This window comes from Schistocerca gregaria, chromosome 5 (assembly GCF_023897955.1).
Source record: "Schistocerca gregaria isolate iqSchGreg1 chromosome 5, iqSchGreg1.2, whole genome shotgun sequence".
Lineage (NCBI taxonomy): Eukaryota > Metazoa > Arthropoda > Insecta > Orthoptera > Acrididae > Schistocerca > Schistocerca gregaria.
In genome coordinates, this window is record NC_064924.1 from 59082419 (window position 1) to 59105983 (window position 23565).

Sequence of the window (23565 nt, forward strand, 5' to 3'; positions counted from 1 at the left end):
TACAATTAAGTACCCACAGATTGTTTTGTAAAATTTTAGCAAATTCATAACATATCGAACACTTGTCTCAGTTGTGCGACTGGATTCGTGATTTCCTGTCAGGAAGGTCGCAGTTCGTAGTAATAGACGGCAAATCATCGAGTAAAACTGAAGTGATATCAGGTGTTCCCCAGGGAAGCGTCCTGGGACCTCTACTGTTCCTGATCTATATAAATGACCTGGGTGACAATCTGAGCAGTTCTCTTAGACTGTTCGCAGATGATGCTGTAATTTACCGTCTAGTAAGGTCATCCGAAGACCAGTATCAGCTGCAAAGCGATTTACAAAAGATTGCTGTATGGTGTGTCAGGTGGCAGTTGACGCTAAATAACGAAAAGTGTGAGATGATCCACATGAGTTCCAAAAGAAATCCATTGGAATTCGATTACTCGATAAATAGTACAATTCTCAAGGCAGTCAATTCAACTAAATACCTGGGTCTTAAAATTACGAACAACTTCAGTTGGAAGGACCACATAGATAATATTGTCGGGAAGGCGAGCCAAAGGTTGCGTTTCATTGGCAGGACACTTAGAAGATGCAACAAGTCCACTAAAGAGACAGCTTACACTACACTCGTTCGTCCTCTGTTAGAATATTGCTGCGCGGTGTGGGATCCTTACCAGGTGGGATTGACGGAGGACATCGAAAGGGTGCAAAAAAGGGCAGCTCGTTTTGTATTATCGCGTTATAGGGGAGAGAGTGTGGCAGATATGATACACGAGTTGGGATGGAAGTCATTACAGCATAGACGTTTTTCGTCGCGGCGAGACCTTTTTACGAAATTTCAGTCACCAACTTTCTCTTCCGAATGCGAAAATATTTTGTTGAGCCCAACCTACATAGGTAGGAATGATCATCAAAATAAAATAAGAGAAATCAGAGCTCGTACAGAAAGGTTTAGGTGTTCGTTTTTCCCGCTCGCTGTTCGGGAGTGGAATAGTAGAGAGATAGTATGATTGTGGTTCGATGAACCCTCTGCCAAGCACTTAAATGTGAATTGCAGAGTAGTCATGTAGATGTAGATGTATATCTTAAAGTTAGGAAGATTTGCTTTAGCAACACTAATGTGTTGTGGCTCTGCTTGAATTGAAACGCTATCCATTTCACTTACCTGAGAACTTAACACTGTTGTATTTATAACTGCGTCTTTATATTCAGCTCTATGGTGTAAGTGGAAGTGTGCTTTAGTATGTATTGGCTATATTTACAACTGAAGATCTGAGACATTGCAACGAATAGATAGAGACGTAGCATTGCTTATTTCCTATTTATTCCGATTGAACAGTAGTAAAAGTGAAAACAGTCATTCGAGTTTTCGTTGAGAAGAATAAGTAAATGAAGATTTTAGTACTGGAAAGTATTTTATCTTCTTTCTTAGCGTGACATTTCGTTGTCTGAGTCTGTGTGTGTGTGTGTTTGTGTGGTGTGTGTGTGTGTGTGTGTGTGTGTGTGTGTGTGTGTTTCTAAATTATCAGTATAACTGGACACAATAAAGAGTATTCCTATAAACGATGGCTGTGAAGCCAAATCATTTAATGTTTTAGACTGTTTCATCTTATGTCTAGTAAAATGCAGGCACATTAACATGATTTTGCTATCTAAACAACATGTAGTGTGGCGCTACATGTTCAATACTATTTTACGATACAGGATCTGACTTGCTGATGATGAAACTATTAATGTAATTGGAAAGGTCAGCCATTTGAAGATGGGCATAATAGCCCGAAACTGGTTATAGCATTAAAATAAAATCTTTTTTCTAGTATCTGTGACTGCGTTCTTCACCAAGAATAGTTAACGTCTAAGATTTGGAGGGACCAACACGAATAAAATAACATTGCAGGATGTAGTTTACAGAAAGACCCTTCCGGCGGTGATGTCCATACTTAACCAGAATGATTTTTCGTTCAAACTGCTTTAATTATTCAGTAGTGCATTGCACTGAAGCTATTTTATTGTGAAGTGATTAACCTAGTTTCCACATATTGAAAGGTTTCGCGAATAGTTGCATGTTTAAGCTCGATACAGCGCACTAATATCTTGTATTGTGGGTGATTATACCTAAATGTGCTGCCGAATGGTAAGAATGTTTTTGGTAAGAATGTTTTTGTGATCATCTTTTTGAACTTCTTTCTCTTACGTATTTCCGCGAGATTTATTGGAGCGGCCACTGTTCCTACACAGCGTTGCGATCGTTTGTTGTCTAACGTACGTGTTGTTAAATTTATTTATATCTTTCGAATTTCCTGTTGTTTTCGGTGACTAATGAACTGTTTTGTTAATTTGGAGACTAAGAGGGGTGTTTGAATAAAGTTATACATAATTATTACTCGAATCAAATTTAATCATGGTTGTTTCGGACTATACCTAAACAGAATGAACACAAAATGAATGCCCAATTGGGAATGCGGAGAGGTGGAGGACATGGTTCTTGGTTCCTCACTGAAGAAAGTGAAGAGAGACAAGTGCCTGAAGCAGCTGTACAGTATGGCTGTCTTGAATTCATTCGTTGAAACACAACACATTTTTAGCAGTGGAAGACTGAATAACCTTCAGATTAATTGGAAAGTCTTTACAAATGTCAGTTCCTCAGCTCAAAGCACATCTAAGAGTCTCTCTGTGGAGTACAGAAGATGCTGAAGATCAGAGTCAAAGACTATTCGACACGGAGCACTACTACTCGTGTGTCGATGACATTTTTAAACGCCTTCACGAGAAGTGTCTGAACACATGTGATGTTTAGATCATTTTATTTATCTTTAGTTGTCAGTCTTTAGTTATCAATTTTTAGTTGGAGCGCTGATTAGGAGAGAGTATGTGTATGCTTCTTTGTCAATGGCTTTGTAAACTAAAGGCGATATAAATTATATAAAAATAACACCTTAAAACATTTCGAAAACTGATTTAGTTCATGGCTGGAATTTCGGAATTAGCGAACGCACTCGCGAATATCAGTACGTCAATTACGCGATGAAATCTGTTCTGACATAAGCACAAGCGTGGGTTCGAAGATGCGGAACGCAAGACCAGAGAAGGTGGTGTGGAAACGTCGGCCCATGGTGTGCGGAATTGGACCGCGTCAGGAGCGCCCCCTTCAAGAAGTGAATATAAGCACCGCTGCTGCCAACTTCGGCCCCTCAGATCGGCCCAATCTGCAACGGAGATTAGTGCTTTGCTATCAAATTATCGTGATGCGTATCATGTGCTTACTAGGACTTTGTGTATAACTTTACTGTTTTCATGTCGCCTCTCTCTAGCGACACTTCCTGTAATCAAAGTTACGTATTTTCAGTTGCTTTATAGAAATAAAAATATTAACGTTATTTGTTTGAATTCTTGTATAGCATTCTGAGAGCGCTGCACCCTTTAGGCACATGTGGGCAAGACACCACAAAATCTGTCCGGTATTACTACGCATTCTAACTAATTTAGTGAAATGTCCATGTTTGACGTGGTTGAGACCTACAGTCAAGTCAAACTGAAATTTAGTTCATTACTGTGTTACATAATTTCCGTATAATGCATTTAATTTAACTGGAGGCGGTTCATTGTGATACATTTTGAAGATGCTTTTAGAACTAACCCAAAGAACCATCATGTTAGTAGCTGTCTTTACGAGAGATAAAACGAACGTCATTGCTATGAGACAGATTTTTCATTTATCATCTGATAATTTTTGCTGTCAATATGGACACAAATGAATGGGTTGAGTTAGAGGAAAGAACGAGATGGTAATACAGCGTTATTAGCAGTTTATTTAGTATACAGATGGGTTAGTAGAATCTTTCGGCCGGCTCTTTTTTTCAGACTTGTCGGCAGCCACGCACTTCGCAATGTCGCAGCAGTACGAGTTGATGCACACCACCTTTTGCGGCACGCAGCGCTGGTGTGGCTTACAGGGAGACTCTTCGCAAGGATCCGGACACTGCAACAGAAACAGACAGAGTGACGCTCAAGATGAATCTTCAGACTTTACATAGCTAGGAATGATTTCAGGCTTTATTAGTTTGATTAGTTTTGAGTTCCAAAATATCTTTGTTTTGTCAATAATCTTCATCGAATTTTCAGGTAGCAGCGTCAGTTTACATCGAATTCACAAGATTCAGACACTTACTGCGGGACCCTCAAGGGATAAGGTCAGAACGCTGGTAGATAAACAAGTGCTCACTCAAGTAAATATACTGATTGAAAAAACAAAAACAGAAAACAAAACAAATAAAACGCAACCTCAAGAAGGTGTTGGACATAAATGAAAGCTGCTAGGCGTGTTTCCACATCTGAAAGATATCTAATCAAATTTTGCGCCTGTCGCGCTAGCAGCACCACTATGAGGACGAAAAGCAGGTTTGCTTTAACCCTTTCGTGGGCAAAATTATTGAGCACTTTTTTTTAAATGAATGGAGAGCAGATAGTGGTTAACAGATAGGTATATATATCATATACAATATCAAATTTGCTCCAACTGTGAAAGTGAGGTCACACAACAAGGTGGGAACTATTCTTCTCACTGCCCTTCCTTGGAGTTAAATGACAAAAACCACTTTTTCAATATATATCATATTTAATTGATAAATTTACTTCTCTTGTTACAATGATTGTTCACAATTACTTGCCATGAAACTTTCTGAAACATGGGTCTATGCAGAGTGGTACTTGACAATATGTACAAACACAGCGAGTGCTCCCTTCCGCAGCTTTGGTACAACAATGACGGCACGTCCAGTGGGTTTCTCCTAAAATGGGTTAATGCTCCCCTACAGCCACATGACGAAAATCTTCAGGTACTTTACCCCTTTTTGCCAAAAAGACAGGTTTTTGTCCACGCCTTTTTTGGGATGAAAAGCCAGCGATCAATTGTCTGGCTAGATGCATCCTGTATGTGAGCTAATCATGCTGTCTACTTTCTGTTGTACTTATTTTCCACAGGATAAAACTGTTCACTGCAGCAACGCCCACCAGGAAATAAAATATTCTGTGCCAACATTGTACAGAACGTCTGCCAATAGCATACCTTTCTCGTAATTGATCAAACTTATAGACACCACCCATTATTTTGTTGTATTCTGCCACTACTTCGGGACAAGAAATCCCTGTACTAGCACCATCCTTGTTTTTTCTGTTCACTGTGGCTGTTTCTCTTGGGTCATGAATTGAGGACAGGAAAGTGACTGGACAGTTATCCATCTATTTTACTGCAGAAATGACTCCTTTTGTTTCAAACTGGAACTCTCCTCCATCCAGTTTTACGTTTTCCTTCATAAATTTGGATAAATCAAAAGTATTTACCTTGTACTATAGCTTTGAGGAAAAAATTACAAAATGTCACGCAATCAGCACTGGAAGGCTCCTCTACAGAGCAACACTCAGCTATACAATGCCTCTGCGCGAAGGTACAGCAAGAACGGCGTGAACTTCAGATTGGAAGTAGTACCCTATACTGTTCACTAGGTGGTAGCACCATACAGAGGTGGGAACTGTGAATCCCACGGGATTAGGAGCGAGTTCATTGTAGTGGGAAGCATGTTTCCCACGGCTCACGAAAGGGTTAAATACGTGCTGTAACAATCTGAGCGTTAAGTTACCTTTGAGGTTGGACGCAGTGAGCTGATGTTAGTGAAGAATTAGACAACAAAGACGCCGTTATCAACACCTCACTCAGTTGGAACGGGGTCGTGTCATTGGGCTACGAGGGACTGAATGTTCCTCCTGACAGACTGCACAAACCCTTAGCAGGAATGTAGCCAATCTACATGATTGCTGGCAGCAGTGGTCACGAGAATTTTCGCTCGGGCTCCGGATGCCCACGTGGCACAACCGAAAAGGAAACATCGTGTTCGACGTATGGCTCTGAGGCATCGTACTGCATCTGCAGCAACAGTTCGAGCAGCAGTATGCGCCACGCTGACACTACGAACTGTTGCAAATCGATTTACTTCAAGGACAGTTCCGATTCAGATGCCCTGTGATGTGCATCCCACTGAGCTGAAACCACTGCCATTTACGACTTCAGGGGCGAGAAGCGAGAGCTACACTGCTGGCCATTAAAATTGCTACACCAAAAACAAATGCAGATGATGAACGGGTATCCATTGGACAAATATATTTTACTACAACTGACATGTGATTACATTTTCACGCATTTTGTGTGCATAGATCCTCAGTAATCAGTACCCAGAATAACCATCTCTCGCCGTAATAACGGCCTTGATACGCCTGGACATTGAGTCAAACAGAGCTTGGATGGCGTGAACAGCTACAGCTACCCATGCAGCTTCAACACGGTACCACAGGTCATCAAGAGTAGTGACTGGCGTATTGTGACGAGCCAGTTGCTCGGCCACCAGTGACCAGACGTTTTCAATTAGTGAGAGATCTTGAGAATGTGCTGGCCAGTGCAGCAGTCGAACATTTTCTGTATCCATAAAGGCCCGTACAGGTCCTGCAACAGGTGGTCGTGCAGTATCCTGTTGAAATGTAGGGTCTCACAGGGATCGAATAAAGGGTAGAGCCACGGGTCGTAACACATCTGAAATGTAACGTCCACTGTTCAAAGTGCCTTCAGTGCGGACAAGAGGTGACCGAGACGTGTAACCAATGGCACCCCATACAATCACGCCGAGTGATACTCCAGTATGGCGATGACGAATACACGCTTCCAATGTGCGTTCACCGCGATGTCGCGAAACACGGTTGCGACCATCATGATGCTCTAAACAGAACCTCGATTCATCCGAAAGAATCACGTTTTTCCATTCGTGCACCCAGGTTCGTCGTTGAGTACACCATCGCAGGCGCTCCTGTTTGTGATGCAGCGTCACGGGTAACCGCAGCCACGGTCTCCGAGCTGAAAGTCCATGCTGCTGCAAACGTCCTCGAACTGTTCGTGCAGATGATTGTTGTCTTGCAAACGTTTCCATCTGTTGACTCAGGGACCGAGACGTAGCTGCAGATCCGTTACAGCAATGCGGATAAGATGCCTGTCATCTCGACTGCTGGTGATAAGGGCCGTTGGGATGCAGCACGGCGTTCCGTATTACCCTCCTGAACCTACCGCTTCTATTTTCTGCTAACAATCATTGGATCTCGACCAACGCGAGCAGCAATGTAGCGATACTATAAACCACAATCGCGATAGGCTACAATCCGACCTTTATCAATGTCGGAAACGTGATGGTGGGCATTTCTCCTCCTTACACGAGGCATCACAACAACGTTTCACCACGCAACGCCGGTCAACTGCTGTTTGTGTATGAGAAATCGGTTGGAAACATTCCTCATGACAGCACGTTGTAGGTGTCGCCACATGCGCCAACCTGGTGTGAATGCTCTGAAAAGCTAATCATTTGCATATCACAGCATCTTCTTCTGGTCGGTTAAATTTCGCGTCTGTAGCACGTTATCTTCGTGGTGAAGCAATTTTAATGGCCAGTAGTGTAATTGGACAGCAGGGCGGAGGTCTAGTGTGATCTCTGATGAGAGCTGGTTTTGCCTGGCTGTCAGTAATGGCCATGCATTGGTTAGAAGGACGTCAGGTGAGGGCCTGATAGTAACCCGCGTATGTGCTTGGCACACTGGACCTCCAGCTGGAGATACGGACTGAGGAGTGATTTCGAATGGGACCAGGAGCACACTTGTTGCTGTCCCACGCACCCTGACTGCAAATTTGTACGTCTGTCTGGTAGCGAGACCTGTTGTACCTCCATACATGAACAGCACTCCAGGGAGTGTTTTCCAACGGGGTAACACTCTCACACATCCAGCGATTATAAACCAACATGAAGGGCCACATGTTGCCTTGGCCTGCTCGATCACCACGACTCTCTCCAATCGAGCACTTACATCATCGGACGACAACTCTAGCGTCATACAAAAACAGCATTAAGCGTTCCTGTATTGACTGGCCAAGTGCAAGAGGCATAGAAATCCAACTCACAAACTGACATCCGGGACCTGTACAATACAGTGCATGCTCGTTTGTATTCTTGCATTCAACATTCCGGCGATTACAATGGTTATTAATGTACCAGCATTTCACATTTGCAGTGGCGTGTTTCGGGCTTGTTTCCGATACATCATTACTCTACATTAATTATTTTTCGGTGCTGCGATTTTTTCCGTCAGTGTAATTCAAGTTTCTGGCAGATATTTCCTCTCCCTGGAGCATTTATCCGACGTTGAAGATCATGTGTCAACCCCTCAGGATGCCCCCAATAAATGCATTGTTATGAATACTTGTTTTGTAGATAAAACCGCCTCTTCCTGCTGCCACTTAATTTATTTATCCCAGACACGTTTTGTCTTTTTCTTGTTCTTAAGCATCATCAGTGGGATATATAACGAAACAGTTTTGTTAGTTTCAGATTATTAACCAGTTCACGTCACGATTATTTATGTACAACAGTAGTTACTTACGATTTGCTGATCTTTGTTTCCTCTCACTACTGATGATGCCTTAGAACAAGAAAAAGGCGGAAGGCGTCTGGGATAAATAAATTAAGTGGCAGCGGAAGAGGCGGTTTTACTTACAAAACAAGTGTTTCTATGCTTGATGCGGACGATGGCCACGCAAACAAACTTGGTAATGTTATGATTTCTCAGTGATGCTATCTCTAATCTAAAACTGTCATACGTCCTTAGCGACTAAATTCATTCATCACTTACGAAGTCTAAATGGTGGACGTGTTCACGCAGATCTTTTTACCATCACAGTTTTGCTTCTTAGTTGTTTACACACACAAATGAAAACCTAATCGATTTAATTTATTGCACAATTTGAGGTCGTTGCAACATTTCTGACACTTCTTGGCCCTTCCCTCTTCTTCAGTCATCAATATCTCACGCAAATGGTTCGTCGTCTACCTTGTAGTACTCAAGTTCTGTGTTCCAAATAACACCAACGAAACTATACTGACGAAACATGAATGTGCTACACCATGAATAACCTGACTGAACGCTACCGAATTGATACTCCAGTATTTCCATGCCAGTATAATATGCTGATTTCAGCCTATCAGCACAGAAAAACGCATTCCTACATGTGAGGAATGGTGGGAGCACGCGAAGACTGTCGGGCGTGTCTAACGTTACGAAATTTTTCAGATGCAAAGCGCAACATAGCCAGAGGACGTATAGATGCAGCCCAATCATCAGTCGTCGACAACAATTTCAACAACTCTGTGAGGTGCTGCACGACTAGTTACGTGAAGCTGTAAGTAATCACCAATGGGGGCAACAGTCACACCAGCAGCAACTGATTTCTCCGGAGCTACTGCCATATCACCATGCAGAATATGGTCATCCCATTCTGCCCCAGCGAGAACAACAACAGAAGCAGCAGTAGCCGGCAGGAGTGTGTCAGCAGTACCTTTGGTATATTCGTGGGTTGTTGGTTGGTTGCTTGGATTCTTTAAGGATCCAAACTACTAGGTTATCAGTCCCCTTGTCCTCGAACAGGCAGGTCTATATGACTGTAGATCAGAGAGATCCTACCAAGCAAAACCCACGGGGTGAAGACACCAAGATCTACCGATGATGGCCAAGCAGTTATAGGCGCTCCAGTCTGGAACCGCTCGACTGCTACGGTCGCAGGTTCGAATCCTGCCTCGGGCATGGATGTGTGTGATGTCCTTCGGTTAGTTAGGTTTAAGTAGTTCTAAGTTCTAGGGGACTGATGACCACAGATGTTAAGTCCCATAGTGCTCAGAGCCATTTGAACAATTTTGAATCTACCGATGTCAGCGAAGCTAAGGTAAGGGAGAGGCAAGAGAAGAGAGGGAGACAGGGAAGGAAAGGCAAGCAAGGTCTCTCATCTAGAAAGTAACCGGAAGCTCCTGAAAGCAGAGTGCAGAGAGGGGACATACACTTCCCGTCCACCGCCACTTATCCGAGGTGCTCTACTCCTGAAAGTCTCTTCAGGTTTGCTGCCGGATCCTAAAATCAACTTCACTCGATATTTCGGCGATCCAACTGGTCACTATCTTCAGGAGAACGTTGCTTCGCTGATGGCTCTAGCTGAGAACTGACGCCAAGCTGCAAATCGACGTCCTATATAGACATGCGCCGCCCATCAACGTTGCTGTCTCCAAGACTGGTAGGTGGCGCCGCCTTTTGTAGAACACCGGCGGTAACGATATATCGCACTCAGAGCCGTACCGAAGAACGTTCAATTTTGATGCGGGATAGTACAGTATTCCACGTTCTGCTAAGAGGAAACCCATTGTCTCTGTTAAATAAATTATCTGTCAACCTAATTTCAATCGGCTCTTTATAGACACTGTTCCAAAAACCGGAAATGTTGTCACTATCACAGTTTCGTCAAATTTCATACTGTGTCCCTCATTTAAGCTGTGTTCTGCAACTGCCGATTTTTCCGGTTGTTGTAGCCTCGTATGAGGGCGATGTTCCACACGCCTGTAATGAACTGTGCGAATCGAACGGCCAATGTAAACCTTCCCACAATGACAAGGAATTTTGTATGCACCGGGTTTTCTAACCCCCAAATCATCTTTCACAGAGCCGGGTAGTGGCCTAATTTTAGAAGGTGGACGGATGTTAAAATTCCTTAAAAATCGTCCAATCTTAAACGATATGCCTCCAGCATAACGAAAGGAAGGCCACCGATCTATGTTCTTCTTCATACACCTCCAGTGATGGTCCACACTCCATAGCTCGAAGTATCCATTTTCCTTCAAAACAGGCATCAAATGCGCAAGTTCTTGGGTTAAGCTGTGTGCATCGGAAATGGCATATGCTCTGCGTACCAAAGTCTTAAGGACGTCACTGCGTTGGTATGGTGGATGACAATTCATAGAAAGCAGATACCGAGCTGTGTGCGTGGGCTTTCGGTGAACACTATGTCCCAAAGTACCATCTGCTTTTTTTTTTAATAAACCATAACACCTAAAAATGGAAGCATCAACCTCCATAGTAAATTTAATGCCGGGATGAAGACAGTTGAAGTGGACCAAAAATCTACAAAGAGCATCACGTCCATGCGGCCAGCCAAAAATAGATATCATCCAAATATCTCCAGAAGCACGTTTGTTTGCAAATCCGAAGTCCTCAGTGCCATATCCTCGAAGTCCTCCATAAATAAACTGGCGACTATGGGAGATAAAGGACTACCCATTGCCACTCCGTCGTTCTGTTAAAAAATATTGCCGTTAAGTAAAAGATACGTGGATGCCAGCACATGCCGACAAAGCTTCACCAACTCTTCATCCAGTTTTTCACTAATGAAACTAAGGGACTCTTTCAGGGTCTAAACAGAGAGACAACATCAAGTTGATTTTAGGATCCGGCAGCAAACCCGAAGAGACTTTAATGACTTATTAGGCCGGGAAAGCCTACGCCCTACGCCGATATATACACGGCTCATTTATGTATGAAAGTGCTGTGGGAGTAAAAAAACTTTACTACCTCTTATTGAGGGAAACAGCTGTATAATGCAGACACTGGCTGCGATGTGCAGCAGTCAGTGTGGCAAAAGTCTCGCGAAAGGTCTTCATCGATAAACGAAAGCATTAGCGAATACTTCACCACTAGAAACCTGTTTCAGTTATTCATTTTGAACCACCACAACAGCAATATGGTGTGTATGGTAGAGGTCTGCATTTGGCATTTATATTCGTTCGAACTACTCAGCATATGAAGCTCCACAGAAGCCGGTAGACGTCAGTACAACCGCCTGGGATGCTTAGAGCAACTGCCGTCGACTTCTCCATTCTCATTTGAGCGTCTCATGCTCGAATGGCCCGAGCAGCAGATGCTCCTTACCCAAATGCCGCTCAGTCGCCCACCGCTGGATCATGGCGCGTGATCGTGAGACGAAAGAGAATGAGAAGGCGAAACTTAATTCGAAACAATGTATCTTTAGTGCGAGACGGTGGTCGTACCAGTGTTCGGGAGAGATTTTCATTAAGGACGGAAATAATGTCGGCTGCGTGTATTGGGGGAAGTGCTGTATTCTCGAGTCTTGCATATCCGTTGCACTCATCTCAAGGCATGCGCAGGGCAAGAGAAAGAGTAAGATTTCAAGCATTATCAGTTTCAGCGAAAGCCGTGATAGCTAAAAAGTGCTTAGAAATTTGTCCCATAGTTATTCGTCAATTTAAATTAACATCAGGTGGAGGATTTCGAGCTTTGTAAGGGCCCTGTAAACGTCAGTGCAGAAGTGGAACATTTGGACATCTCCAACAGTTTGCCTTATCCTTTGACAGTAGGACGAAACACTGAAAGACAAGCCGATGATGGCCAGCACAGTCCAGGCCACAGGTGTGAATCAGTCTGCGTCTAACGCGCGTATGGAGACAGATACGCATCTACATCTGTATCTGTACTCCGTCAGCCAACTTGCGGTGAGTGGTAGAGGGTACTTTGCGTACCACTGTCACTCCCCCCTCCCCCTCTCTCTCTCTCTCTCTTTCCTGTTCCAGTCACGAATAGTTCTCCGGTAAGCCTGCATATGGGCATCAATCTCTCTTACTTCCTCTTCATGTCCTTTCGCGAGATATATGTGGGCGTTCTCAAAAGTAATATATCCAAATTTTTTAGATGAAAACTCAAAGCTTTTAAACTAAAACAAAGGTTTTCAACAATCTATATCTTTATTCTTCGTGTCTACACATTTGCAGCCCTTTGCCGCTAGAGGGCTCGGAATTGTAGCGTGTAACATGTGGGAGTGTAAGCGGTGAGTGACAAGCAGCGTGCTGTTATCGAGGTTTGACTTCTAACAGTTCGTCCACAGATGGAGCACCGTCTCGTTCATCATGACACTGCCGGACCACACACCAGCTCTGCGACGTCTGCAACAGTCCGACGCCCTGGGTTCATCCTCTTTACAGTACCGGCTTGGCCACAACCGACGTCCATGTCCTTCCAAAACTTAAAGAACAGCTTTGGGAACTTTAATAGCGATGAAGCGTTACAAGAAGAGGTAAGGTTGCACCTCTGTCAAAGTTAAAGATTCTACAGTGATGGCATCAACGAACTGGTCTCTAGTTGGGAGAAACGTGTTCGTCGTCAGAGTAATTATTTAGAAATAAATGAGGTTATTTAAAAAAAACGTTTTAGAAGTTTTCACATAAAAATTCGGAGCAATTACTTGCAGCCTGCTCACGTACGTAGGAGGAACGTACAGAGTAAAATTATTGAACTGTATGAAAAGGAAATGTAAAATAGTTACAAATTGCGACGTGCACAGATTTTATTCAACAAGTAAGTGTCACAAATATTCAGATTTAGGTTATATTTTCGACACGCCTGCCATCATTGGCGTTACACCTGCAACATCCGTATATGCGAGCACGTGGGTGCTTCATACGTCCAGTTAGGATGATTGCGGCAAGACAACATACGTAACTGCCACATGCTATGTGTACTTCAGCGGCTCCTCGGTGCTCATGAACCCCAACACCTCGCATCAGCGATTGGCCCTGGGCCGGAAGGGCGGTCTCTCTCAGACCCAAGCGGGTATCAACAAGACTGCACCACTTGCGAGTCAGCCATCCATTGTAGCTTTCAGTTACTGTTCCTAGGGAGCGCTACTTGTGTCATCATTTTGCTTTGGTCGCCAGTTGATACAAGACTGCACCGCTTGCGAGTCAGCCATCCACTGTAGCTTTCAGTTAGTGTTCCTAGGGAGCGCTACTTGTGTCATCATTTTGCTTTGTTCGCTTGTTGATTTTTGACGTGAAGGGAAGCGAGTTGCGGGTTGGAGAGACCCAGCCCGTCCGATTGCGTTAGCTTTTTCTGCTTATGCACACTTCTTGTTATACTGACTGCGAGCAATAAAACTGATCGAAAATGGCCTGGCAGCGTCCTCTGAGTGATGAATAAACCGAAAAAAACTGTTATTAGAAATTGATAATGATGATTCGGATGTAGATCCTGATTTTATTCCCGAAAGTGATCACAACACAGAAAGTGAAATGAGCGACGAACAGCTGGACAGCGAAGATAACGTCGTTATTCCTGCGAGAAACGTGAGTACACTCTCTAAGACATCTCGAGATTCTGAATCAATTAGTGTGGTTGGTCCCGGTTCCTCTTCCAGTTAATCATCACCTTACTATTTGTCGAGAGATGGATGAACTAAATGGCAGAAAAGATTCCCAACAAAAATGTACGTACCAGATCACACAATGCAACTACGCATTTGCCTGGAGTCAGAGGGGAAGCCAGAAATACTAACAACATTGTCGAGGCCTGGAAGCTGTTCATTGACGACGATCTGCTCGATTTGGCACAAATACTTACATAGATCACGTAAAACTACTTTATAAAAGTGACCCAAATACTGTAAAGAACTTGAAACAAAGAGGAGTTCCAGGCATTTTTGGGTCTTTTGTACATTTCTGGCGTTCTTCATGGAGGCAAAATGGATACGGAAGAATTTTGGGACACTTGTGGCACAGGGACAGAAATCTTCCCTTCAAGTATGTCACTGCGAAAATTTCGTTTTCTTCTGAGATGACATAAAAAAGCGATAAAGTGGCCCCTGTACCTGATGTTATCAAAGGATTCACAAAAAGACTGCACAAGGCATTACACAACAAGTGAATACCTTACAGTGGAAGAGATGTTACTATCTTTTCTGGGACGTTGTTCTTTCAGAATGTACATTCCTTCAAAACCCGGAAAGTATGTGATCAAAATATTTATCTTGGCAGAAAACTTGGAAGTGTATGTAGGGATTCAACCTCCAGGTTTCTTCCATGTGAGTAACGCAGCTGACGATGTTGTGCTCAGACTTGTGGAGCCAGTGAAGGCAACAGGAAGGAATATTACCCTTGACAACTGGTTCACAAGCTGCACACTCGCAAGAAAACTGCTCACAGACTGTAACCTTAAACTCGTCGGAACACTGCGCAAAAATAAAAGAGAAATACCATTGGAATTGTTGCCTCACAAGAAAACAGAAACACATTCGTCCATATTCGCATTTTGCAAGAATTTCACATTGGTGTCATATGTGCCAAAGAAAAATAAATGTGTTATTTTTGCTGTCTTCAATGCATACAAATAATAAAATCAATGAAGAAACTGGTAATATGAAGAAGCCAGAAATTATTACATTCTACAATTCAACAAAGAGTGGAGTGGACATGGTTGATGCCATGTGTTCAGAATATAACGTCGGAAGGCAAACAAGACGCTGGCCATTGTGCATATTTTATGCCATTTTGAACATTGCTGGTATTTCAAGAAAGATATTTCTCAAGTAACTCAGTTTGGGATTCATAAAACTACACATGGCACAGAGAGCTAACCAGAAGAATCTCCCGAGCAACATTCGACAGCTGGCACCACGTCTATCTGGGATTACCATTGACAAGGAAGTTGTTCCAGAAATAAAACGAGGTCGTTGTTATAAATGCAAAGACAATAAAACAAAATATTTTTGCAAAAGTTGTGGAAAGTGGCTGTGTCTCTCCCATTCTGTAAAGTTATGTGAAGACTGTGTATAAAATGCAGATCAGTAATATGTATATCGTAACAACAGAAACCATTTTTATTAGATTATGCTATGCACTAAAATGTATAATATTCTGTAACAGCGTGCTTCAGAATCTTAATTTCGTAACTTCTGAGGAAGTGAACTGTCAAAAATAAAATAAAACTGTTTTAAATGTTGAAGAACGTTTTTAAATACTGAATACTTTTACTTTCAGATTTTCGGAGAAATACAACGTTATTTTCAAAGAAAAGTATGGTAAATTTTAAATATTAATAAACAGTAAAAGAAGTATAGTAGCATTGGTGTTGAAAATTTAAGTCTTACTTCTTATGGAACGTAAACAGAACGGTGGGTTTGTCAGACACAGCCCGTCCGTTTGTGTTACTTTTTTTCGCCCGTCCTTTCTAGGGTTAAGCATTCGCCATCCCAAAGTAAACACACGGCCTCCCTTGTCTAGTATCCTACCCGTGCCTATCCACAAACAAAAACTATTGGCAGACTGCTTTTCTGCTGCTGTTGTCCGCGCCGGCCGCTGTGGCCGAGCGGTTCTAGGTGCTTCAGTCCGGAACCGCATGCCTGCTGCGGTCGCAGGTTCGAATCCTGCCTCGGTCATGGATGTGTGTGATGTCCTTAGGTTAGTTAGGTTTATGTAGTTCTAAATTCTAGGGGACAGATGACCTAGTGCTCAGAGCCATTTGAACCATTTTGCTGCTACGCTGCACTTTACACAATATTCACTGCCACTGTCAACTTCATTACATTTCACCAACAGTCAACATATGTGAGCGGTTTTTCCCTTTGTCAAACAAAGCAAATATTACTTCCACCTTCTCAGAGTTCGCTCCTCTCTTTTTATTTCTCAACCAGTCACATCACTTATCTCCTTTTTGCACGACTTGTTCTTTATCACGTTCTGCTCTCTTCTCTCACATCCATCGCTGCCAGAGTTCACTGCTTAGATCCATCTGCACGTAATTTCTCTTTTTCCCCTGTAATGAAGGAATATACACTCTTTTTCTCTGCACTACTTATGTCTCAGAAATATTGGATTCCGATGTAACTTACACGATGCTTGTGTTGATGAATTAATGTAGGGTGAGTGTGGTCCTAACCTTGCCATGTTAAATAAACAAATACATAAAGAATTATTGAGTTTTAGCGAATATAATTTTGGCACGAAGCCAATCGTTGTTCTCACCAGATGTGATAGGTCTATTACTTCGCCACAATTTGCAGCAACAGTTGACAACACGAACAGCACAAAGCACAGCCTCAGGAAGATACTCATGACCTCTTGAGAAGCGTTGCTGGAACAAAGATTTTTGTCTGTATTATTGTACACGTTAAAGTGTTGAAATAAACATTAGATATTACGAAGGTATCTCCGAAACTCATCTTAATAATAACCTCAGAATAAAATTTTCCCAACACCTTACGAAATAAAGATACGTGACGTGTCTGCGTGTTTTTGTTAATTGTGTGATTAATTCGTAGAAAAATTTGAACGTTAAATGAATGATAAATTAATCCCCAGGAGATAATTGAGTAGTTATCTCCTAGAAGAAGATCAACGACGAACATTAAGAATTAAAAATGAATTCATTAGGAGCTTCCTTTTTCTTGGTACACTCAGTATTCATGTGTGGTGCAAGTTAGTAAATTCATGGACAATATTTACACTGGAGAGCTTATCTGTTGCATAACCACGTATTCGAAATTAATGTGACTGAACTCTCTCCAAATCTGCCCCAAAAGAGAGAAATTCCAATATTATTCCAGCAAGAGAATGTTTTTAGGTAGACGTGCACCAATCAAATAATTAAATATTTCAGCAGCTTTTCTGCTGACTGAAAAGGATGAAGGAAACTGTCGTCTTGACTATGGTGTGCTCACTGTTGAGAACGCCGCTATTGTTTTAATTGTGATATTTTGTTTGTCTATCTTTAACACTTTCTGTATGACATTGATATTACGAATATTGCGGTAATCTATTTTAACACAATTCACGACTGCTGAGAGGTAGGAATACGTATAAATGCGTCTGTTTGTGTACTTCAACCTGTAGGACAGGGCGGGCTGTCACTGACGGTTGCCGATAGATAAGTACTGTTTCAAGTACTTTGTACTTTCTTTCAGTACTTATTGTTCAGTCTCAGAAGTCCTTTCATTTGAATTTTCGTATTTGGAAGATAAATATAGAGAAAATACTTGTTTGCTTGGTGTATACGAGGGTGACCCCCAAAGAAATGCACAAAAGTATTTTAAAAAATCCAGTTTTCGTTGCACGTCTTTGCTATGCCCGGAGATCATAGAAGCATTCTTCCCGCTTGTGCTAAAAGTTAGTTCAATCTCATTCCGGAAGTTGTGCTTTCGTAGCACTCCGTCAAGAAGATTGCTGCGCTTGATGTTCGTCGGAAGCAGCATTGTTTTATAAGATTTTACCGTGAGGACGAAGCCGTGGCAAACATCCGCGAGAGATTGTGGTAGGTGTATGACGCTGACGCTGTTGGTCGGAGTACAGTTAGTCGTTGGGCAAACAGACTGTCTAGTGAAAGTGGACACGCCAATACTCGGGACCTTCCCCGGAGCCGCACGCCGAAAACTGCATAGACTGCTGACAATGTGCAGGGTATTGACAACCTGAATGTGAGTGTCAGCTGTATTAACTGTGAACAAACTGGCAATCCTAGTGGGAGTAGGAGAAGCGGAGGAGTTAGTCTGTGCAGAATACTGAGACAGTTGAACGTAAAAAAAAGGTTTGTGCCTGTTTGATTTGTGATAATGTGACTGATCCCTAGAAACATTTATACTCCCGCACTACAGATTTGATCTAGCATCCCGTGATTACCACCTGTACGGCAAATTGGATGAATCCTCGCAGAACGAGACTTCAAGATGATGCCTCCCCTGTGAAGACTCCTAAACAGTGGCGCAAACGTATTGGTCCTGGCTCCTACCTTGCATATATGCATGTCTTAGTTCTACGGTGCGAAGGCAGTTGATAGCGAGGGAGTTTATGTGGAAAAATGAAATTTTGTCTCTCAAGAGTGTATCAACATAGTGAAAAAATATCGAAGGTACGGAAAATAAATTGGATGTTTTAAAAAACTTGGTGCACTTCTTTTGGAGTGACTCTCGTATACTTTCTGAGTTAATGTTTTCTTTGCAAATAGCGGGGCTAGCTAGTGCTACATACTTTTATAATGTTATCGTGTTTTTGGTATGATAAGGCCCAGTCTGTACACCAATTAGGTTCCTTTCAGTGTATGCTGATGCCATAGTTTCATACTTAACTATCATATACAACCGTTCGCTCGACAAAAGATCCGTGCCCAAAGAATGCAAAGTTTCACAGGTCACGGCAATACTCAAAAAAGGTAGAAGCAGTAATTCACTAAATTACAGGCCCATATCATTAACGTCGATTTGCAGCAGGACTTTGGAACATACATTGAGTTCGAACATTGTGAATTATCTTGAATAAAACGGTTAACAAGGATTTAGAAAACATCGTTCTTGTGAAACACAACTAGTTCTTTACTCGCACGAAGTGTTGACTGGTGTCGACAAGGGATTTCAAATTGATTGCATATTTCTGGATCTCCGGAAGGTTTTTGACAATGCACCATGTAAGCGGCTTGTAGTGAAATTGCGTGGCTATGGAATATCGTCTCAGTTATGTGACTGGATTCGTGATTCCTGTCAGAGAGGTCACAGTTTGTAGTAATTGATGGAAAGTCATCGAGTAAAACAGAACTGATTTCTGGCGTTCCCCAAGGTAGTGTTAAAGGCCCTTTGCTGTTCCTTATCTACATAAACGATTTGGGAGACAATCTGAGCAGCCGACTTAAGTTGTTTGTTCAGGAAAAGATAGGAATATTGCTTTGTAAATCACTTAAGAATGAAATAAATTGCAAGTAGCGAAGGGCAGCAAAAGCGAAAATGCTCCAGGGAAAAGCGAAGAAATCTAAAAAGAAATGACCGTTGGTAGGTCTGATTCATCATAGAGAAAATTAAAAAAAAACTTTCTGTTAAAGTAAAATCGATGGTGGTAATATTAAGAGCGCAAAGGGAATTCAACTGTTAAACCCTGGGAAGCGAACGGATAGGTGGAAAGAGTACATTGAAGGCCTCTATATGGGGCAGCACTTGTCTCACGACGTGATATGAGGAGAAACTGAGTCGGCAAGGAAAACACCATGACACAGAATTAGAGTCAGAATGTAAAAGGGCTCTGGAAGACTCGAGATCCAATAAGGCAGAAGGGATGGGTAACATTCCATCGGAATTTGTAAAATCGTTGGGGGAAGTGGCATCCAAATGATTATTCAACTTAATGTGTATGTTGTATAATACTGGCGACGTAACATGAGACTTTCCGAAAAATATCGTACAAAATTCCCATGATAGCAAGCGCAGTTGAGTGCGAGAGTTATCACACAGTCAGCTGAACATCTCATGCATCCCAGCTGCTGCCAGGAATAACATACAGAGGGATAGGGAAGCAGTTGAGGTGCTGTTAGATGCCGATCGGTTTGGCTTTAGGAAAGGTAAAGGAACTAGAGAAGCAGTTCTAGCACTGCGCTTTATTTTCGACGCAAGACTGAAGAAAAATCAAGACACGCACATATGATTTTTCTCTCCAGAAAAACTGTTTGACGGAGTGAAACGGTGCAAGGTGTGGGAAATTATGAGAAAAATCGGACTAAGCTAGAGCGGAAGATGGGTGACATGCAGTATGTACAGGAACCAAGAGGAAACAAAACCAAGAACGAAGTGCTCGGATTAATCTATGCATCGAAGAAGCAAAAACGGAAACCAAAGAAAGGTCGAAGAGTGGCATAGAAATTCAGGGTGGAAGGATATCACTGATTTAATTCTGTTCTAACATTGCTGTCTTCAGTGAAAGTGAAGAATAAATACAAGAGCTGTTCAATGGAATGAACAGTCAAATGAGTACAGAATATGGATTGAGAGTAAACCATAAAATTATAAAAGTAATGATAAGTAGTAGAAAAGGGAATAATGAGGACGTTAACATAAGAAGTGATGATCATGAAGTAGACAAATTTAAGAATTCTGCTACCTTGGAAGCAAAATAACCCATGACGGACGAAACAAGGGGGACATGTCAAAAATAGCTCTTAATCCGAGGAAAAATTTTCTAAGAATGTACGTTTTGAGCGCAGCATTATATAGTAGTGAATCAAGGAGAATGGGAAAATCAGAACAAAAGAGATTGAAATGTTTGAGATATGGTACTACAGAAAAATGTTAAAGATCAAATGAGCTGATAGGGTAAGGGATGAGGGGATCTCTGCAGACTCGTCTAAGAAGGAACACGTGGGAAACACCGACAAGAAGAAGGGACAGAACCACTGGACGTGTGTTGAGGCATCGGCGAATAACCTACATGGTACTAGAGGGAGCTGTAGAGGTTAAACACTGTAGGAAAGAAAGAAATAGGCACACATCTAGCAAATAGTAGAGGACGTAGCGTGCAGGTGCTGTTTGATATGAAAGGTTGGCGCAGTGGAGGAATTCGTGTCTGGCTGTATCAAACCTGTCAGAGGATTGATGATGTTAAAAAAACGAAGAGAGCTGAATGCAGGGTCGAAGCAACGCCTGAAATGGGAACTTTTATTTAAGATGTGAATGTGGCAGAGTTGTGTTGGATTTTCTCCAATTTTTGTTTTGTACTTTACGTGTAGGGAGCATAAGCAGGAAATGCAAGAGAATTAGTCTGATTATAAGATTATTTTTTGATTCAACACCACACCAACCTAAGAACTAATTCTGATGAATAAATCAATGACGGTCTAATATACCGTGTACAATGTCTGTAGCTACATAAATTTATGATTATTACCACGAATGCAATTTTAATGTCGTAGTATTTCGCCAGGAAACATATATTTAAATGAATACAAAATATCAAGCAACATCACCAATAAGTAATCAGATACAAAAGAAATTTGATGATAACAATAGAATGTTTTATATAATAATAATAATAGTATTCCTTTTTGTGTAACTGACTGCGATTTCTCTGAAGCAAATATAATTTTCGGGCTGCTATCCGCGCATTAAAAAAGTAAATGTCCTTTTCTGGAGTTAAGATTCTAATCCTATCACTTTCGTAATAGCATTCAGAGTTGACGATAGTTCTAACTTTTTTTTAAGTACTACTAGAATGCATTGCACTATCTCGTAAAAGACGTAAGAAAAATCCGAGTGATTTTTGACAGTACCGGTATCCTAAAGCAACTATCACTTGCGGGTTCCTCTGTGAGTCCACAATGTTTAATCGAGAACTATTTCAATACTCGGACAGGCGTATCACATACCGATATCTTCGAACTATAAAGGGCCAAAAACAGAAACTAATTGTCAGTGCGATATATTTTACATTTGTCGTCGCCACATTACGTATCCAGCAATAATAAAAGAAAACTACGATGTCTGATACGACACACAAACGCATACACAGTCTGGCTCAAACATGAAAGCATTACTGTGCGTGGTTGCTACCTGCGAAAAACATATGTATAACAAGTAATCAACGTATTCGGCTATAGGGCACGCACGCAGAAATAGCCGACTGATGCTTCCGGTGGCCCTGTGCCGTTAAGACGTTGCTCATTGAGGGCAAGTGAAATCTCGGTGTCCGGTCCGTCGAGAGTTGGCAGAAAGGCAGCACCGGGAAACCACAGACTTCGCCCTTATCCAGCAGTCCCGAGTACAGACCAGAGGGGCTTAGCTTTAGAATAACACGTCTTAAACTTACCAGCGAGATGATGGTACAGTTGTCCACCTCTAAGGCAGTAACAGGTATACTGAGCTACGACTATGATGGAGCTTTTATACGCCTCCCCACCTGCTCCTATGTGCTCTTGCCTGGGCTGCAAGTGACACAAACGTAGACAAACAGTCTGCTAACCCACGAAGTGAAAGCGTGATGGCATCAGAAAGCGGTGGAACCGGAACACCCCAGTTGCTACTGTTGTTCCTGTTCTAGTTTCGTCTCCGAGTCATCTTAGAGAGTGTGAGCGTATTTCAGAGGATGGTTGAGGAGGAACAGACGTACTTCGTGCGGTACCAGATTGCACAGTTTCGTTTAAGGAAATTTCCTACAGGCGTTTGCTAGTTTGTTACTACCTCCGAAGTAAATGTTCTTGGAAGCTTTTTCTTCCTTGAATATCTAGTAGGCACTTTCTTCAAAGGCGTATAACTCACATCTATTGAATATGGGTACATGATTCTTCCTTAAATTGTCCACGGTGTTACATTCTTACCTATCTGCTGCGCTACCTTAGACACAGTGCATCTATTTATGGAATCGAAGAAACTGCACTAATTCTCCAACTGTCAGTCTGTTTGTCCTTAATGTCTGTTGACGTGCCATAGCAAATTTTCTCTTGGACGGTTAATAAAACTATAAATATCAAGGACAGGAGAAAGGGAAATTCTCTTTTTCTCTACCACTTCTCGAAGTTCTCTTTGTAACAAAATCGTGTTTATGTTCCTAGTCTAATGTAATCCTGCAGGCTGCTATGGCCGAGCGGTTCTAGACGCTTCAGTCCCGAACAACGCTGCTGCTTAGGTCGCAGGTTCAAATCCTGCCTCGGGCGTAGATGTGTGTGACATCCTTATGTTAGTTAGGTTTAAGTAGTTCTAAGTCTAGGGGACTGACGACCTCAGCTGTTAAGTTCCATAGTGCTTAGAGCCATTTGAATCATTTAATGTAATCCAGAAGAAAATCATAGTTTGTCCTGGTTTGCTACGCCATAGCCACATTAACAGGCGATACTTTTATGAAAGTCTCGAGGATGGGCAAGTCGCTTCTTCTTGTTAAGTATCTCATGACTTTTCATTTCCAATTCCTCATAGCTCTTCTTTACTCCTTCCCTTACTCACCCGTATAGTTCTTAGCAGCCTTCTTTACAGAAACTGTTTGCACCTGCTACCGATACTTTGAAGTCAATCTAGAAGTCAATGAGACGTAACGAGACAATCTATTCCTCTTCATGACACTTCATCCACAAAAGCCAGTGGAACAATATTGC

The 23565-nt window shown here is 42.1% G+C and overlaps 1 long non-coding RNA gene across 1 annotated transcript; it reads right to left on the reverse strand.

The window, feature by feature from the left end:
• Positions 1-3777: 3777 nt before the first annotated feature.
• On the reverse strand, positions 3778-22394 carry LOC126272150 (uncharacterized). Its single transcript, XR_007549184.1, has 3 exons — positions 22287-22394; positions 16698-16806; positions 3778-3967 (listed from the first exon to the last, which is right to left on the reverse strand). It is a non-coding gene; the product is annotated as an uncharacterized LOC126272150 (long non-coding RNA).
• Between the last annotated feature and the right edge of the window lie 1171 nt (positions 22395-23565).